The sequence below is a fragment of the Buteo buteo genome, chromosome 7 (genome assembly GCF_964188355.1).
Source record: "Buteo buteo chromosome 7, bButBut1.hap1.1, whole genome shotgun sequence".
Classification (NCBI taxonomy): domain Eukaryota; kingdom Metazoa; phylum Chordata; class Aves; order Accipitriformes; family Accipitridae; genus Buteo; species Buteo buteo.
In genome coordinates, this window is record NC_134177.1 from 12,934,082 (window position 1) to 12,947,240 (window position 13,159).

Consider the following 13,159-nt stretch of genomic DNA (forward strand, 5'->3'; position numbering starts at 1 on the left):
AAACATCAGGTTTCGAAAGCCTGGCCGCCTGTGGTTCGGAGGAAAGGAGTCCTTGTGCTGTGCTGTCTCACACCCCTACTGTGAAAATATCACAGGGACAAGTTCCAGTGAAGCTGCCCATTTTTGGCAGCCACTTCCTTCCTACATCCTTGTTCTTCAGGTAAATCCCTCTTCAACTGTGTTAGCTGTTCCTCTTTCCTCCCTGAAAAGTCATTATCATCCCTTGAAATTAAGGAAAAGACAGGAGGAGGGAATAAATGGATGTTAAGAAGTAGAAAACAATCAATTAAATAGTACATAGCATGTAATTTTCCTTGGAAACTTACCATGAAATTGAGGAGCACTTTAACAACTAGTAATTTAAATTGCATTTGAACACTGCTAATGGGTTGTTTGCATGGGAATTTTGGTCATTTCACAGCAGGTCGTTGTCTTTAGTACCCCTTCATTCAGTTATAAAAAAAATAAATAAATAATAATAAAAATCTCATAATGAGGAAGGTGCTGTAGACAACTGGTCCAACTGTTGCTAGTAAAAGGTGGTACCATGGACATTTTATAAGGCCCTTTTACATTCAGAGCCATTTACATCCTTAGCATCAGCTCTTCCAATGTTAAAGTCATGGGAATTTGGTGCTTTTTATCTAAAAATGCTTGTTATTGCTGAAAGGTAGGAAAATAACATTATCCCCGTTGCACTCACAAACGTGATGGAGGCGAGGTGGCTGAAGAGGCTCCTCCAGGCTCATGGGGTTGGGGTTTGCAGCCATGGGGCTGACCTAGGAACACAGCTTGCAGCCCTGTCTTTATCACCTCAAACGAATCATAACAACGTTTGGGATCTGATCCTGGCTCACTCCATCCGAAGAGGAACAACAGAGAGGTGCTGATCAGCTGTAGCTGCAGGTTATTTTTTACTTATTAGTCTTGTTTTTCCAGTGTTTAATGCTCTCCCCCACCACTATTTTACTTACAAAATGCCAGCATTTTTCAGCAAAAGGCAATATCAGCCTAATCGTGTGCTATTTTGCTGCAGATTGCGCTGGGAACAGACTATATAGCAAGGCAAGCGCAAGTTACTTGTTGCCTGTTGCTGAATGAACATCCCATTTTCAGAGCAGAGTTTTTGCAAATCCGTGGGCACGCTTAGCATATGGAAGGGGGTTCCAGTATCAAAACAAATCTGGCCTCCTGTTTCTGGATGTGTAGGTTGTTTCTTAGAAGATGGAACCTTTAAAAATCTGTCCCTGCAAACATGGCTGTTAAATCCTGCTATTTCTAGAGACACGAGGCAGCTGTCTGCACTGAGATAAGCTATAAAAAGGCAATATTTTCCCAAAATGGCTTTTTTAGCTGTACCTGCCAGACAGCTTGGCCAGCGGGAGTTCACCGGGAGTGTCGTCGCTGCTGCCCTTTTATGCGCTGGGTGCTGAGCAGTGTAAAAACTTCTGGGCAAGTCTCCAGGGACAGTGTTAAGCACCAGCTCTTCAGTCTCTCTATCTCGTGAAATGCTGCTACGCAGAAAAGTGCATTCAGCGGGAAGGAAGGGGTGCTTGTTGGTTTGATTTGTTCTTGGGCGATCTCCTGTTGTTTTCGAGGTGATTGCTTTGTCCTCGACTTTCGTTCTTAATTTTCATTGCATCTTTCTTGTTGCCGACTCAGTGACCGTCTCCTTTAATCGCAGGGCGGTTTGAATGCCCCCTCCCCCAGATTATTTACGTGAAGGCATTCCTGTTGGCTGTGTAGTCTGAGGATAGCTGGTAAGTTCAGATGAAACAAATAACAAAAATTGTAATTTTTCCTGAGGGTCTGGATGAGGTTTCTCACAGCATAATGGCGTTATCGCTTATACTTCCTGATGCACGCGCTACCCGCAGTGCTTTGTTAGTTATCAGCTAATTCTCTGCCAAGATGTATGAGTGTAAGAAAGCTACATCAGATAGTCTTGTAGAGGCTGATAAGGCTGTAGGGAAAGAGAAGTACGTGGCTTTTGAGCGTCCTCCCAATGGAGAATTTCTGAAAGGTGGGAGGGCGCTGGAGATGGGTGTTTCAAAGTGGCCGAGGTGATGTTCCCCTGTAGGCGGGGGGCTGGTGTGTGGGGGGAAGCAGGGGGTAAAGTCTACGTGGTGGAGGAGTGCAGGGGGCCAGACAGCAGCAACTTGGGGTGTTAGGAAACCCCCGACAGCTCAGGTTCTCATGAGATAAGGAACCAGCTGATAGCGTCAACTCTGTGAACTGTCTAGCAAGTACTCTTGACGCCTTCTTTTTTTATTTTTTTTTGGTTGAATGAGCATTTTATCACATGGATTCCTGAGAAGTGCTACTCCTGCTATGCAAATCCCCCATCATGCATGGGTGTTGTTGCCAAACAGCCAGCCGGTTCGATGCATTGGCTCAGCCCTGACATGGACAGGGCAGGGGGGAGTTTTGCCTTCACTGATTTTTTTTTTTTTTTTTCTTTTCCCTTGGAGCATGGGCTGCCTCTTAGTCACCTCTTCATACCCTATGTGTTGTGGGTAATCTTTTCTTCATAACTTTTTTTTCCTTACCCCAGCTTTCCATTTCAACAGCCCACTTGCCTCTTTACCAACCTCTTTGCAAAGGCAGACACACTCAGCTGGTGGAAGTTGATGTAGATTTGATAGATACTCCCCCAGCAAACAGCCGTGTGTGTCTGCTCGTCCAGAAACCCACTGAAAACTGAATAGAAATGAGGCATGTGGGGTTTGAAATAATCCCAGTGAGTTATTTCTGGACGTGTTCTCCCCTCACAGTGCTCCCACAAGCTCCTCTGTATCTTGGGGTTTGAGCTTATGGGTGAGCAGGGCTGGTAAAGGCCCTTTGTTTCCCCACCTCCTTTTCTCAACTATTTTTTTGAAGAATGCTGATAAATTTAAGTGATAACCTTGTAACTAAGAGATAAGGAAGAAAAAGTCTTATAGGTAGATTAGCTTGGAGTGGAGGGAAGGCAAACACCAAGGGAGCTTGGTGAAGGGAGCCCACACTGAGCTATCCTGAAATGCTGAGACTGCTTATTTATCATTTACTCGCCCCGTAAATGTATACTGTGCTTTACAAGTGGGGAAGAAGACAATCCTTGTCCTAAAGAGCCTGCAATCCTAGGCAGACAAATATGCACTTGAAGGCTGGGGAAGGGACAGCATGGGTGATTGCTGGAGATCGAAATACAGATAAAGTGGATTCCTAGAAGAAAAGGAGTCCTGAGGTGGGAGTTGTGGGTGATGAGAAGGGTGTTTAAGGTGCTGGAGGAGTGGATAGACACAGGAACGTAAATGGTTATGGAAGGAGGTGAGAAGATCTGAAAGGAAAGAAGGTTGAATGGGAGGGTAGAAAGCGAGAAAAGAAGTAGGAGGAAAAAAAGAGCAGCGAGTCAGCTGTGGGAGGGGATGCTGTAGATGAGAGTTGAGATGACCTTAATGTCTCTTTGTCATGTGTTAAAAGCTATGCCATAACTCCGCTACTGTGATGAGTCATCTCCCAGTGTATGAAGTACCAGTTTCTTTGAATGGAGAATACTGGTTCTGGCTGAAGTCCAGTGCTGGAAGATCTCTTGCCCGGGCTCAAATGCCCCATGCGGCTGGTGGGGTGCTGGGTGGTTACACGCCATGCAATCCTGCGTGTGCACCATTGCCAAACCTCAATAGGCAAGCATGTAAGTAATCTGCCACCTTCTGCTTAATGCCATCAAAGTTAGTCCTCTGGAGACGTAGACAGCATATCAGAGATTGGCTTGTGTGTGTGTGTATATACATAAATTTAATATTGATGTATATGGTATGGGTAGGTTTTTGACTACAGCAGGCTGCACTTCAGTGACATCTGATGGGATATGGGTGGGATCAGTGGTTTATGTTGCACCATACCCGCTCTCCAGTGAAAGAGCAGTAATCTTTGCATAAAGGTCCCTGTGCTTGGAACTGAGCTGGGAAAACTCACTGGTCACCTGGTTGCTATGTATGCAGCTTTCAGTTCCCTAAAAATACCTTGGGACTTCCACAGCTTCCTTATGGGTTTTGTTTCATCCTCAAGGACTGAAGGAGTCAAGGAAGAATTTACTGTCACCAGCCTTATTTCCCTTTCTCTGATGGTTTTTTTTTTTTCTGTCTTTTTGGAAGTGGTTATCCTTGATGTTTGGTATTTATACGCTGGCAAGGGCCTGTAGACTGGAAAGTCCACAGAGGAGTTCTCCTGTAGCAGCAGTAGTAGCTTAACCTAGACCTTTCTCTCCCCAGTTTGATCCCCCTCCAGCTTGCTTATCTTTTCTGGGGGGCTTGTGTCTGATCCCCATCTGTTTTTTGGGTCTCTTTTCACTGCTGATGCTTTCCAGATCTTCCTTCATTTCCTCTCCAAAGTAGTCCCTTATCCTTCTAGTCCTTTCTTAATTACCCATTAGTTGGACACAACTTCTTTGTATCCGGTAAAAGGCGTGGGAACATGAAACTCATCTCCTCTGGAGCTTGGTCCATCTACTGTTGTGGCATGCTGTTCCTGCAGGAGAAAAACCTGAGTTTAGAACATTTGAAATTGCCCATTATCTCGGCTCATTTCTTGCAGTCCATAATTTGGGGGTGGGGAAGTGAGGTGAAGAGGAGGCGAGTCACTCTAAAAATGACTCATTCCACAATAGATCGATACAAAATGTTCCATTACATTTTCATTGCCAAAAATGACTCCCCTTTCCCACCCCCACTTCTGTGAGATGCTGCAGAGGCTGCTTTGCTAGACCTTGTGGTGGTGTCTCTTGGTGCATGTAGGTCAGTGACATAGCCAGCCCAGCAAAAGGGCGTCTTGAGTTTTGGTTCAGACCTTACTTTCTGGGTGGGCTGAGGTTGAGCATGGTGGAAATAACCTGCTTTCAGAAGGGAGAGAGATTCCTGGCTGCTCTCAGGGGATTTCACGTCACTCAAGGCATGGAGCAGATATGTTTGGTGAGAGGAGTCACTCCCAGCCTTCCTTTTTGGGATGGAGACCAACAGATGGGCAAAGCATAAGGCAATATAAAGAGAGATAATAGAAAGTATCACGGGATATCTGCCAGCAGCCCCTTTGGGCTGGTGCTACTGATCACTCCCTTGGGCTGATGAGATGTTTCAGTGGTGTGTCCATGCTGAAGTTTCTTGCTGTTTGCAGCGATGGGGTGGAGATGGAGATGTTGGGATTTTTCTTGCCTGCGGGTGTTTACACAGTCCTTGGGTTTTAAAGTATGTTTAGAGCATGATATTACCCTCCATTTACTGACCAGTAAGGGGGGAAGGCTAAGGGACTTGCCCAAAGCTACACAGATGTGCACAGATGTATATAAGCATTTGTATATATGCATGGGTATGTACATACAAGGCCAAGAATTGATCCAAGTTTCCTGACTCCCTTTGTCCTGACCTTCTTCCTGGGATCTTCAGGGGTACCTTTATGGGCAGCCCTACTGTAGTAGCAGCTAGCCATAACTCTGTCGGCGCACAGGAGGGTGCTCTCCTCTGGGGCTGCTCCCATCAGGTGGGACCCACCTGCTGCTCTCGCCTGGCACGGCAAGTATTGTGTGTCTGAGAATGGGATGGGAAATATCACTGGGCTGACCTCAATGGCCTCTTCAAAAGGCTGCAAAGTATTTGCGGTTGTAGCACATCTTCCACCTGCTGCAACTGAGGCCTTGATCTGCTGGCAAACTTGCAACACTGCTTTAATAAACAAACCCCACCGCTAACAGATAGGGTTCTGTTGGGAGAAATTCAACCTGCGAGGGAGGTGGCTGAATTCATGAGTACGTGCTCCTGATAATGTTATCTGTTAGTACAAACAGCACCAACGACATTTTCCGCTTCATCCTGCCCTGGGAGAAGGTCTGCGAGGAGTCGGGTGATGCGAGGTTCTGCGTCGTGGTGTGCCGTGACGGCGGGGCAGGATCCAGGATGCTTGGCGGTCCCTGGTGAGCTCTCTAGGTAGCTGCTGCGCTGCTTCGAAGCCGCTGTCACAGAAACTGAATGCTACGGGATCCAGGGCGTGCATAAATGTGTTTACAGAGCAAATAAAGGCGGGAGAGAAAAAAGGAAAAGCCTCAAAGTGGCTTTGGGTGTTTTTTAAGTGGTAAAACTGAGAAATTCCTGAGTGTATGCAATTAATGTCCGTTTAAACAGAAGCTTCTTTAATAGCTGAAATATCAGCTTCTACGAAAGAGCTTTCCCAGTGGGTCTTTTTCATCTCTAACCGCCTGCCCCGCTGGAGTGTGCGGGGGATGTCTCCAAAGGCACTGCACTTGGTGTTTTTGGTTAGGCTCGTTAGGTGTTTGCAAAGGGCGATGCCTGCCTTCGTTCCCAGCTTGCTTCCACCTCCTTGATTGTGTAGGGGCAAAAGTGGTAAATTCCTATGAAAAGCCACCCATTTGGGTTATGAGGGTCCGAGGCCTGATGGCATGTGTTTTGGTGGAGTGTCATTTGGCATGATCATGTGTGTATATGGGTACATATGTTTAAGTACATACAGCAAACACACTGGCATTTCTCAGGGCTTTGGACAAGATAGCAAGATGTTATTATTTACTCTAATTCCGCAGGACTAAGGTGCAGAATGGGCTAAAGGGCTTTTCTTCCACTTGAGCTGTATGCGCTGTGTCTGCGCCCAGGCTGCTGTCTCTGAGCGGCTGTTCTGGTGAAAGCCCATGAAGTTGTTGGGAGTAAAACCGCTGGGGAACGGGGTACGTGGTGGGCAGAACAGGGGGTGACAAAATCTTTGCAGGCATGACCTGCCTGTTAAAACTTCACAGGGTCTTACTGGTGTGATATGGATGTCGTATCAGCAGCCTGCTATGGACACGTTGTTGTTTGTGTATAGTTAATTTGATTTAAAAAAAAAAAAAAGGCATGAGGATGTTTCGTAGCACTGTGCTGAGCTGTGACAGTGGGGCACCTGCTCAGAACAGCCTCACTGAGCTTAAAAGAGTGCAGCGAGCGCTGCCATCACCCTCCTGGTTAGCTACAGCAGTGACCTGGGGCTTTCTGCTTGTGCTGGAACATGCAAAGGTACACTTTTTCCCTTTTTCCTTTTATCTTTTCCTTTAAAAACACCATTTAAGTGCCTCTGTGGTGCTTCGGCAGTATTTGCTTCACCCTGTACTGTTGTCCACATGCTCGTTGGAGGCTCCTTTGTATTTTGATACCACTTTCACAAGTCGACTAGCTGTAACGAATGGTCTGTAGGACCTGCTTCAGTGGGGCTACACCGTACTTGAGCTCAGTGGGGCACGGGGCCAGATCCATAGTAGGTGTGAATGGCAAAGCGTCGTACCTCGCAGCCTGCTCTGTCAAGGCTGTTCTCTGAATATAAAGGAACCCTGTTGAACTCAGAGTTTATGAGGCTTTGGAAGCTTGACACAGACACAATATTCCTCCCCAAGCCGTAGCTGCTGGATCTCTCGACGCAGTACTTTTGTTGCTCCCAAGTGCTGGAATTAATGTGGAGCAAACTCTGAAATGTTTGAACAAGCTGCACTCTCCTTGTAATATCTCTTTTTTTCCCAAGACAAACAGGTGGAGATGTTCAGCCCTCCCTCCCCGCTTTCCTTCCTCCCCCCAACCTTGAGCCTGTCCCACTATTGTGGATTGCTTGTGTTATGCACAAGTGTGTTGCATTTGTCCCTCGAGAACGCACCAGTCGCTGCTGATTTGTCTCCAAATCATTGTCCTTGCAGTCTTGAATAATATGCACATTAAGCAGGTGGAGCTGATATAATCACTTCCAACGCAGCTGACGGCAACTGGTCAGATCCTTTCTCACTGTTTCCTGCTAGAGGAGAAAATAAAGCACACGTGAACACAAAATACGTGAGTTTTCCCCTTTGTCTCCCCTCCCTGGCTGCCAAATCATGGTTTCCTCAACAACAAAAAAGAAGTCTCAGCCAGTCTGTTTCACGGAAGAGGCTGAATTTCTTAGAGTCAACGTTTCCATGTCTGACAAAGTTTAAAAAAGTTAAAAAAAAAAAAAGGGCAGAGAGGCTGCATGTGGTCTGGCAGGCAGCCAGGCAAAGTGTGCTCTATGGGGTTATTATTAGGCAGATAACTGTATCAAGAGCTTAAACATCAACCTGGTTCTGAAGGCTGCGGCGCTCTGTTTGAAATGCTGATGCATGTTTGATGCTTGTGAGAAAATGTATTGCACTATCTCAAGCCACTGTTATTTTAATTTTTTTTTTTCTTTTTTCCTCTGCAAATAACTTGGGTGCTAGTAGAGTTCCTGGGAAGCAATTACAGGTGCTCCATGGAGAGCTATTGCTAGTTTTGAGCTTGCAAATCCTTTTCTGTTCTTATGAGCAGCTCTTTGTTCTTGCCTCTAATAGGAACCATACCTAGAGTTTTCACGTGTCAGATGGAGGCGAATCGGGCTGCCTTGAAGATCTTCTCACCCCTTCTCAGGACCTATCTCAGCAAGCAGAGAGGATGTTTTGGGGCCCATGGGTTCTGGTTCAGAAGGTGTGTGTACAGAGGGGTGCTCAGGAGTGTGGGGAAACCCTATCACTGGCACTGCAGTGCCTTGTAGTAGAGGGTACACGTGGGGAGGTGGAGGGACAGACTTTTGATGATCCTTGAGAATTGAGACGCAGCACTTGACACACTTGAGGAGCAGGAGCTGATGGTGAGGTGCACAGGGCAGGGCGACATGGGCAGAGCTGCTGGCTGGGAAGTTTCTTCTCAAGTGCTTCAAGACCAGCAGAAGAATGTCTGTTTGTAATGCTGCTAGATACCAAGTAGCTGTCTATGTTCCCATCTACAGACGGTATGTGCAAGGCTATATATAAACGCTATGGTGGCTGGTATTTTGGCTGATACACTCACAGTTTTGTGCCACATTGAGAGATTTAAAAATATCTCCCTGTTCCAGGAACACCTATACCACGGCAGATGTCCTCCGGCGTGGGGAGTGGCTTCTGAAAAGGGAGCACAACGTTATTACTATGAGCCTTAGTAGTGTATTAGATTATTTATTGCTTCACCGTCACCATAAGACATGTGAGATGCGTTATTTCTGCCTGTCAAGAGTTTTTTCACACATGCAGGCAGGCAGCATCTGTCACTCCTCCCCACGAGTCGCTAGCTTTCATTCTCAATGAACTTTCTTTCCAGCTGGAAGGAAGGCAAAATAAAGGAAGGCTTCAGGACTACACGGAGCTGATGAGCAAGGAGTTCATTAACAATTATTTACCTTGGAGTTGTGCCTCTGAGGGCTGTCTTGAATTTGGGTCCTTCCTGGCCAAGACACAGTCATCTCATGCTTGCTGTTGTTTTATTTCAAGGCGAATCCATCAACCTGTTGTGTCAGGCCCTGCGGAAACCTGGTATGAGTCAGACCCGTCTCGGTTGCACGAGACAAAAAGTAGGATAGGAAACAAATGAGAAATCACTTGCTCAGGACTTTTTTTTGGGAGTAGCTCTCAGGTTCCCTGGGCCTCATCGGCTGAGGACCTGGCAGTGCTGCCTCATCTCCAGGACCTGTCAGAGTGTGGGCAAGTCCCATTTTTGTGTGTCCTTGCAGAGCTGTGGGGTTTTTGTGGTGGTTGTGAAGCATTGGCTGTGCCAGCCATGTTCTGATGGAAGTGCTCAGAGAGTGAACACTGGCGGCGTTACACGCAGGGATAATTCTCCGTTGCTCGTGTTTTGGACCAGGTTTGGGTGGAGTCTTTCAGACTGGAAAGGCTGGAGAATGTGTTGGGGGTTGTACCTCCATTGCAGAGAGTTCCTTGGCCTGTAAAGAAAGTAAGGCAATGAAAAACAAAAAGGCAACAGATGTGAGAAGTCACACTTGAACCTTGACCTGGGTCTCTTGTTTCGGGTTATCCTGTGAGGTATTAGGGCTCTGTTCAAATCCTCCTCCGCGTGCTGGGGTGGGATGCTTGTCCTGCAACTGAAAGCGGGGGAGCCAAAACTTTCCCTTCTGGATTGGTGGGTGAGGATGGAGGCTTTGGATGTGGGTCCATCTCCCACGCTCACTGGTGAGGGGAAAAAATGGTCAGTGGAGCAGCAAAGGTGTGCAAAGTGGGATTAGAAACAGTCAACTCTTCTTACGAAGATTGACCCCAGGTAGGAAGAGTCCCTGTGGGGCTTGTTACTTGTCTGAGCCTGGCAGGTGTGCCATGTTCCCTGCCCAGTTTGCCCGTGGCTTGGTAGGGTGTTGGCAACGCTGGCCAGGCCTCCTTGTCTGCCAGCTCTTTGCAGAATTGCGGTGTTACTGGGGGAAGGTTTGCTGTAGAGGCTGGAGGTAGCCTGTAGCTCCACGGAACTGGCCTAGTGAGTCGCCATTGCCATGACATTGGTGCTTGGCGAGGTGCTGAACGGCCAGAAGGTTTCTGCTTCCCATTCGAGGGCAGCCCAAGAGCAGGGGTGTATTGTGGGTTTATGCTCACTGGAGGCACAAGGGACTGTTGGATCTGGACCAAGGTAGACCCTCAACTTTTTCTATCACTTTGTTCAGTCCGTCGTTAATGTCAGAAGCAGAGGGATGTTTGTAGGGTTTTTCTGTAGATCTCGTTTCTTGCATCCATCCCGCAATTCTGGCCCGGACCCACTCACTCTTGCCAGGCCAACGTGTGCAAGTGATAATTCAAATGAGATTAAGCCTGATGCCTCCCGCTAGCCTGGAGATGGACCTTGGGTGTTTTCGTGACAGGAGAGGAGTGGAAAGGACGCATCTTGGGGCTGCCTGCTCCCTGCTGTAGCTGGGGATTGGTCTTACAGCAGCGACACGGGGTCGGTTCGGACCACGTCCGTCCAGCCCGTGGCTGCCGAGGGAAGACTGTCAGCGTCCCTGCGTCGCTAGCAGAGAGGCACGGCTGTGGCGAGCCCTGACCTTGCACGACGCCCTTCCCGCCCCGACCTCGCAAAACCCCGGAGCACGCACGGCGCAGCCCTGCCGGCGGATGAAAACCAAAATACGTAGAAAGCTTCGGCAGCGTGGGCTTGCGTTGGGAGAACAGAGGGGAGGAGGGGGGGTGGGTGGAAAAATAGCTCCGGTGTCACCTCACCGGGTGCCAGGAAGCGTCCCAGCGTTGGGGTGAAAGATGAGCAGGGTCCGGCTGCCGCGGGGTCGGAGGAGCCGGCAGCCCCGGCGTGGCGGCACATTCTGTACGTTCTGCAGCACGTGGGGCCGCCCGGCAGCCTTGGGTTGTGCTGCCTGGCATGCAGCTGAGCTGGTATTTCGTTCTCCTGATACCCGCTAAGTCTCTCTTTCTGCTTCCCCCCCCACCCTCCCCTACTTTTTAACTGAGGTGCACTTGTTTATCCATTGGGGCTCTACAGCCTATAAACAGGATGTCTCTCTGTTTCCTTTCAGCCCGGTAACACTAAACCGCTTCAAGTGCAGATAACAGTTTAGTAACCCTCCTCCTGGCTGAATGAGCCTTGTGTCGGTCATAGCTAGCTCCAGATGAGACAGCACGCACCTATATATATGTATATATGTATATGCATATTTATCTAATATATGGATGTGGTATGAGTTGGCCATGGTGAACAAACTCAGGTTGCTGAAAAGGAAATAAGTGCATGTTTTAGGCAGGGTGGCTGTAACAAGGCACCGATTTAAACTGGATCCTGAATTTACATTTTGTAAAAACAAGCTATTGTATAAAACCCTATGCCTGTGAAACCTTTTTGGGGAAAAAAATCTGTAGTTTATTTTGTTAAAATGTCACTTCCTCAAGATTTTCCCACTGTACTGGAGACCTGGATACTGAGAGCCTGACAGTGAAACAGAGCACGTGGAGAGGCATTGCATTAACTAGTGCTTGTAATGCTGAGTGAAATTTTGAAGGGGAGGGAAAAATAAGAAAAATACAAACACTGTATTTCAAGAAATTGTCTCCGTTCAGGAAGGCAGTGTTCAGCCTGTGTGAAAGCAGCGAGGATAAAGGTCATTCTTTTGAAGTACTTTTTGATCTGGGACCTTGCAATCACAAATAATAGTAACAAGCAAAACAGTTTTAATTGAAATGTTCAATGTCTTAGCTTTAATGTTCAAGATGTTCAGTGATTTCTATTGATTGTGATCTTGTTGTAAGCTCTGCCCTATATCAAATCTTTTACAGCCCCTGCTCACTTAAATCTGTAATTTCCTTTAATAGCTAATCTTTCATTTAAAATAAACTTAAGGTTCTGGGCCTCATGGTTGTGTAGGAAAGCTTTGGGAAAAGGGCTCTTTATACAGAGTGCCAATAGGGGGAAAACTTTAAAACATTTATTTTTATTGTGTAGATTTTAAGCCAGTCTTCCCAACTTCAAGGCTGAACTGATAATGATTTTTGAACACTTGAGGTTGGAAAGCAGGTCTCTAGAAAAGAAGCGAATGATGTCTGATTTTTCTTGGGTTGGTGTGTCCTTAGTGCAAAGGAATTGTCAGCAAGAGCTTATGCTTTTCTAAAGGTTTTAAGCTTCTACCCACCACTTTAACTGGGTTGTCAGATCAACACAACGTCTCGTTTATGGAGACGTACTCTGGATCTGTTACTGAGCCGTGGTTCAGAATAGCTATTGAGGAACAAGTTGTTCTGCCACAGCTCTTTTGCGAGCGCTTCATATGCATGCTGCTTCATTCCAAAATGAACATGCCTTTTTGACTTAGTTCAGGCTATTTTGGAAGGTGGTGTAAGCTAACACACGGAGGAGAAAAGCTCTGTTCTTCCCAAAATAAGGTGATCTCCATTGGGCATATTTTCTGTGAGCTTTTTGTGTTTTGAAGTTGCTACCTACCTGGGTGGGCACATCCCAAACCATGTGGCTGGCCCTGAAATTTTTGCAACTCGTTTTATGGTGACAGGGAGTCCTTAGGAGATCAGCTGTTTTCTATAAAAAGCTGGCTGATGCTGATTTTAACAGAGGGGTCAGGGTGCTTGTCTTCCGTGCCCTGGCTTGACACATCATCCTTTTGTATGAGCAGGCTGGGTGAGTGACGGGGCATACTTGCACCTGGTTGCACAGGGGCTTGACACAAATGAATTGGGTGATCAAGCTGATGTTCCACCTGCCATACAGATGCCATTTAAATAAAGATGTCCCCTGATCCTGAAAGCATTTACCCATCACAAGGGCTGGCAGCGCTGGGTAATATTTAAGCTGTTTTGCTTAGCTCATGGAAAACCGGAGTAGATTACAGCATTGCC

General features: G+C 47.1%; 1 protein-coding gene across 5 annotated transcripts in view; it reads left to right on the forward strand.

Moving 5' to 3' along the window:
- Window positions 1-13,159, forward strand: part of LPP (LIM domain containing preferred translocation partner in lipoma) — a 353,262-nt gene that overhangs the window by 32,459 nt on the left and 307,644 nt on the right. The window contains exon 1 of one of the 5 annotated variants that reach the window (XM_075031624.1): window positions 8,055-8,480. The exons of the other annotated variants lie outside the window; for them this stretch is intronic. The gene's annotated coding sequence lies outside the window, so the exon portion shown is untranslated. Of the gene's footprint in view, window positions 1-8,054; window positions 8,481-13,159 lie in introns of those variants that run through there. 5 annotated transcript variants of the gene reach the window in all.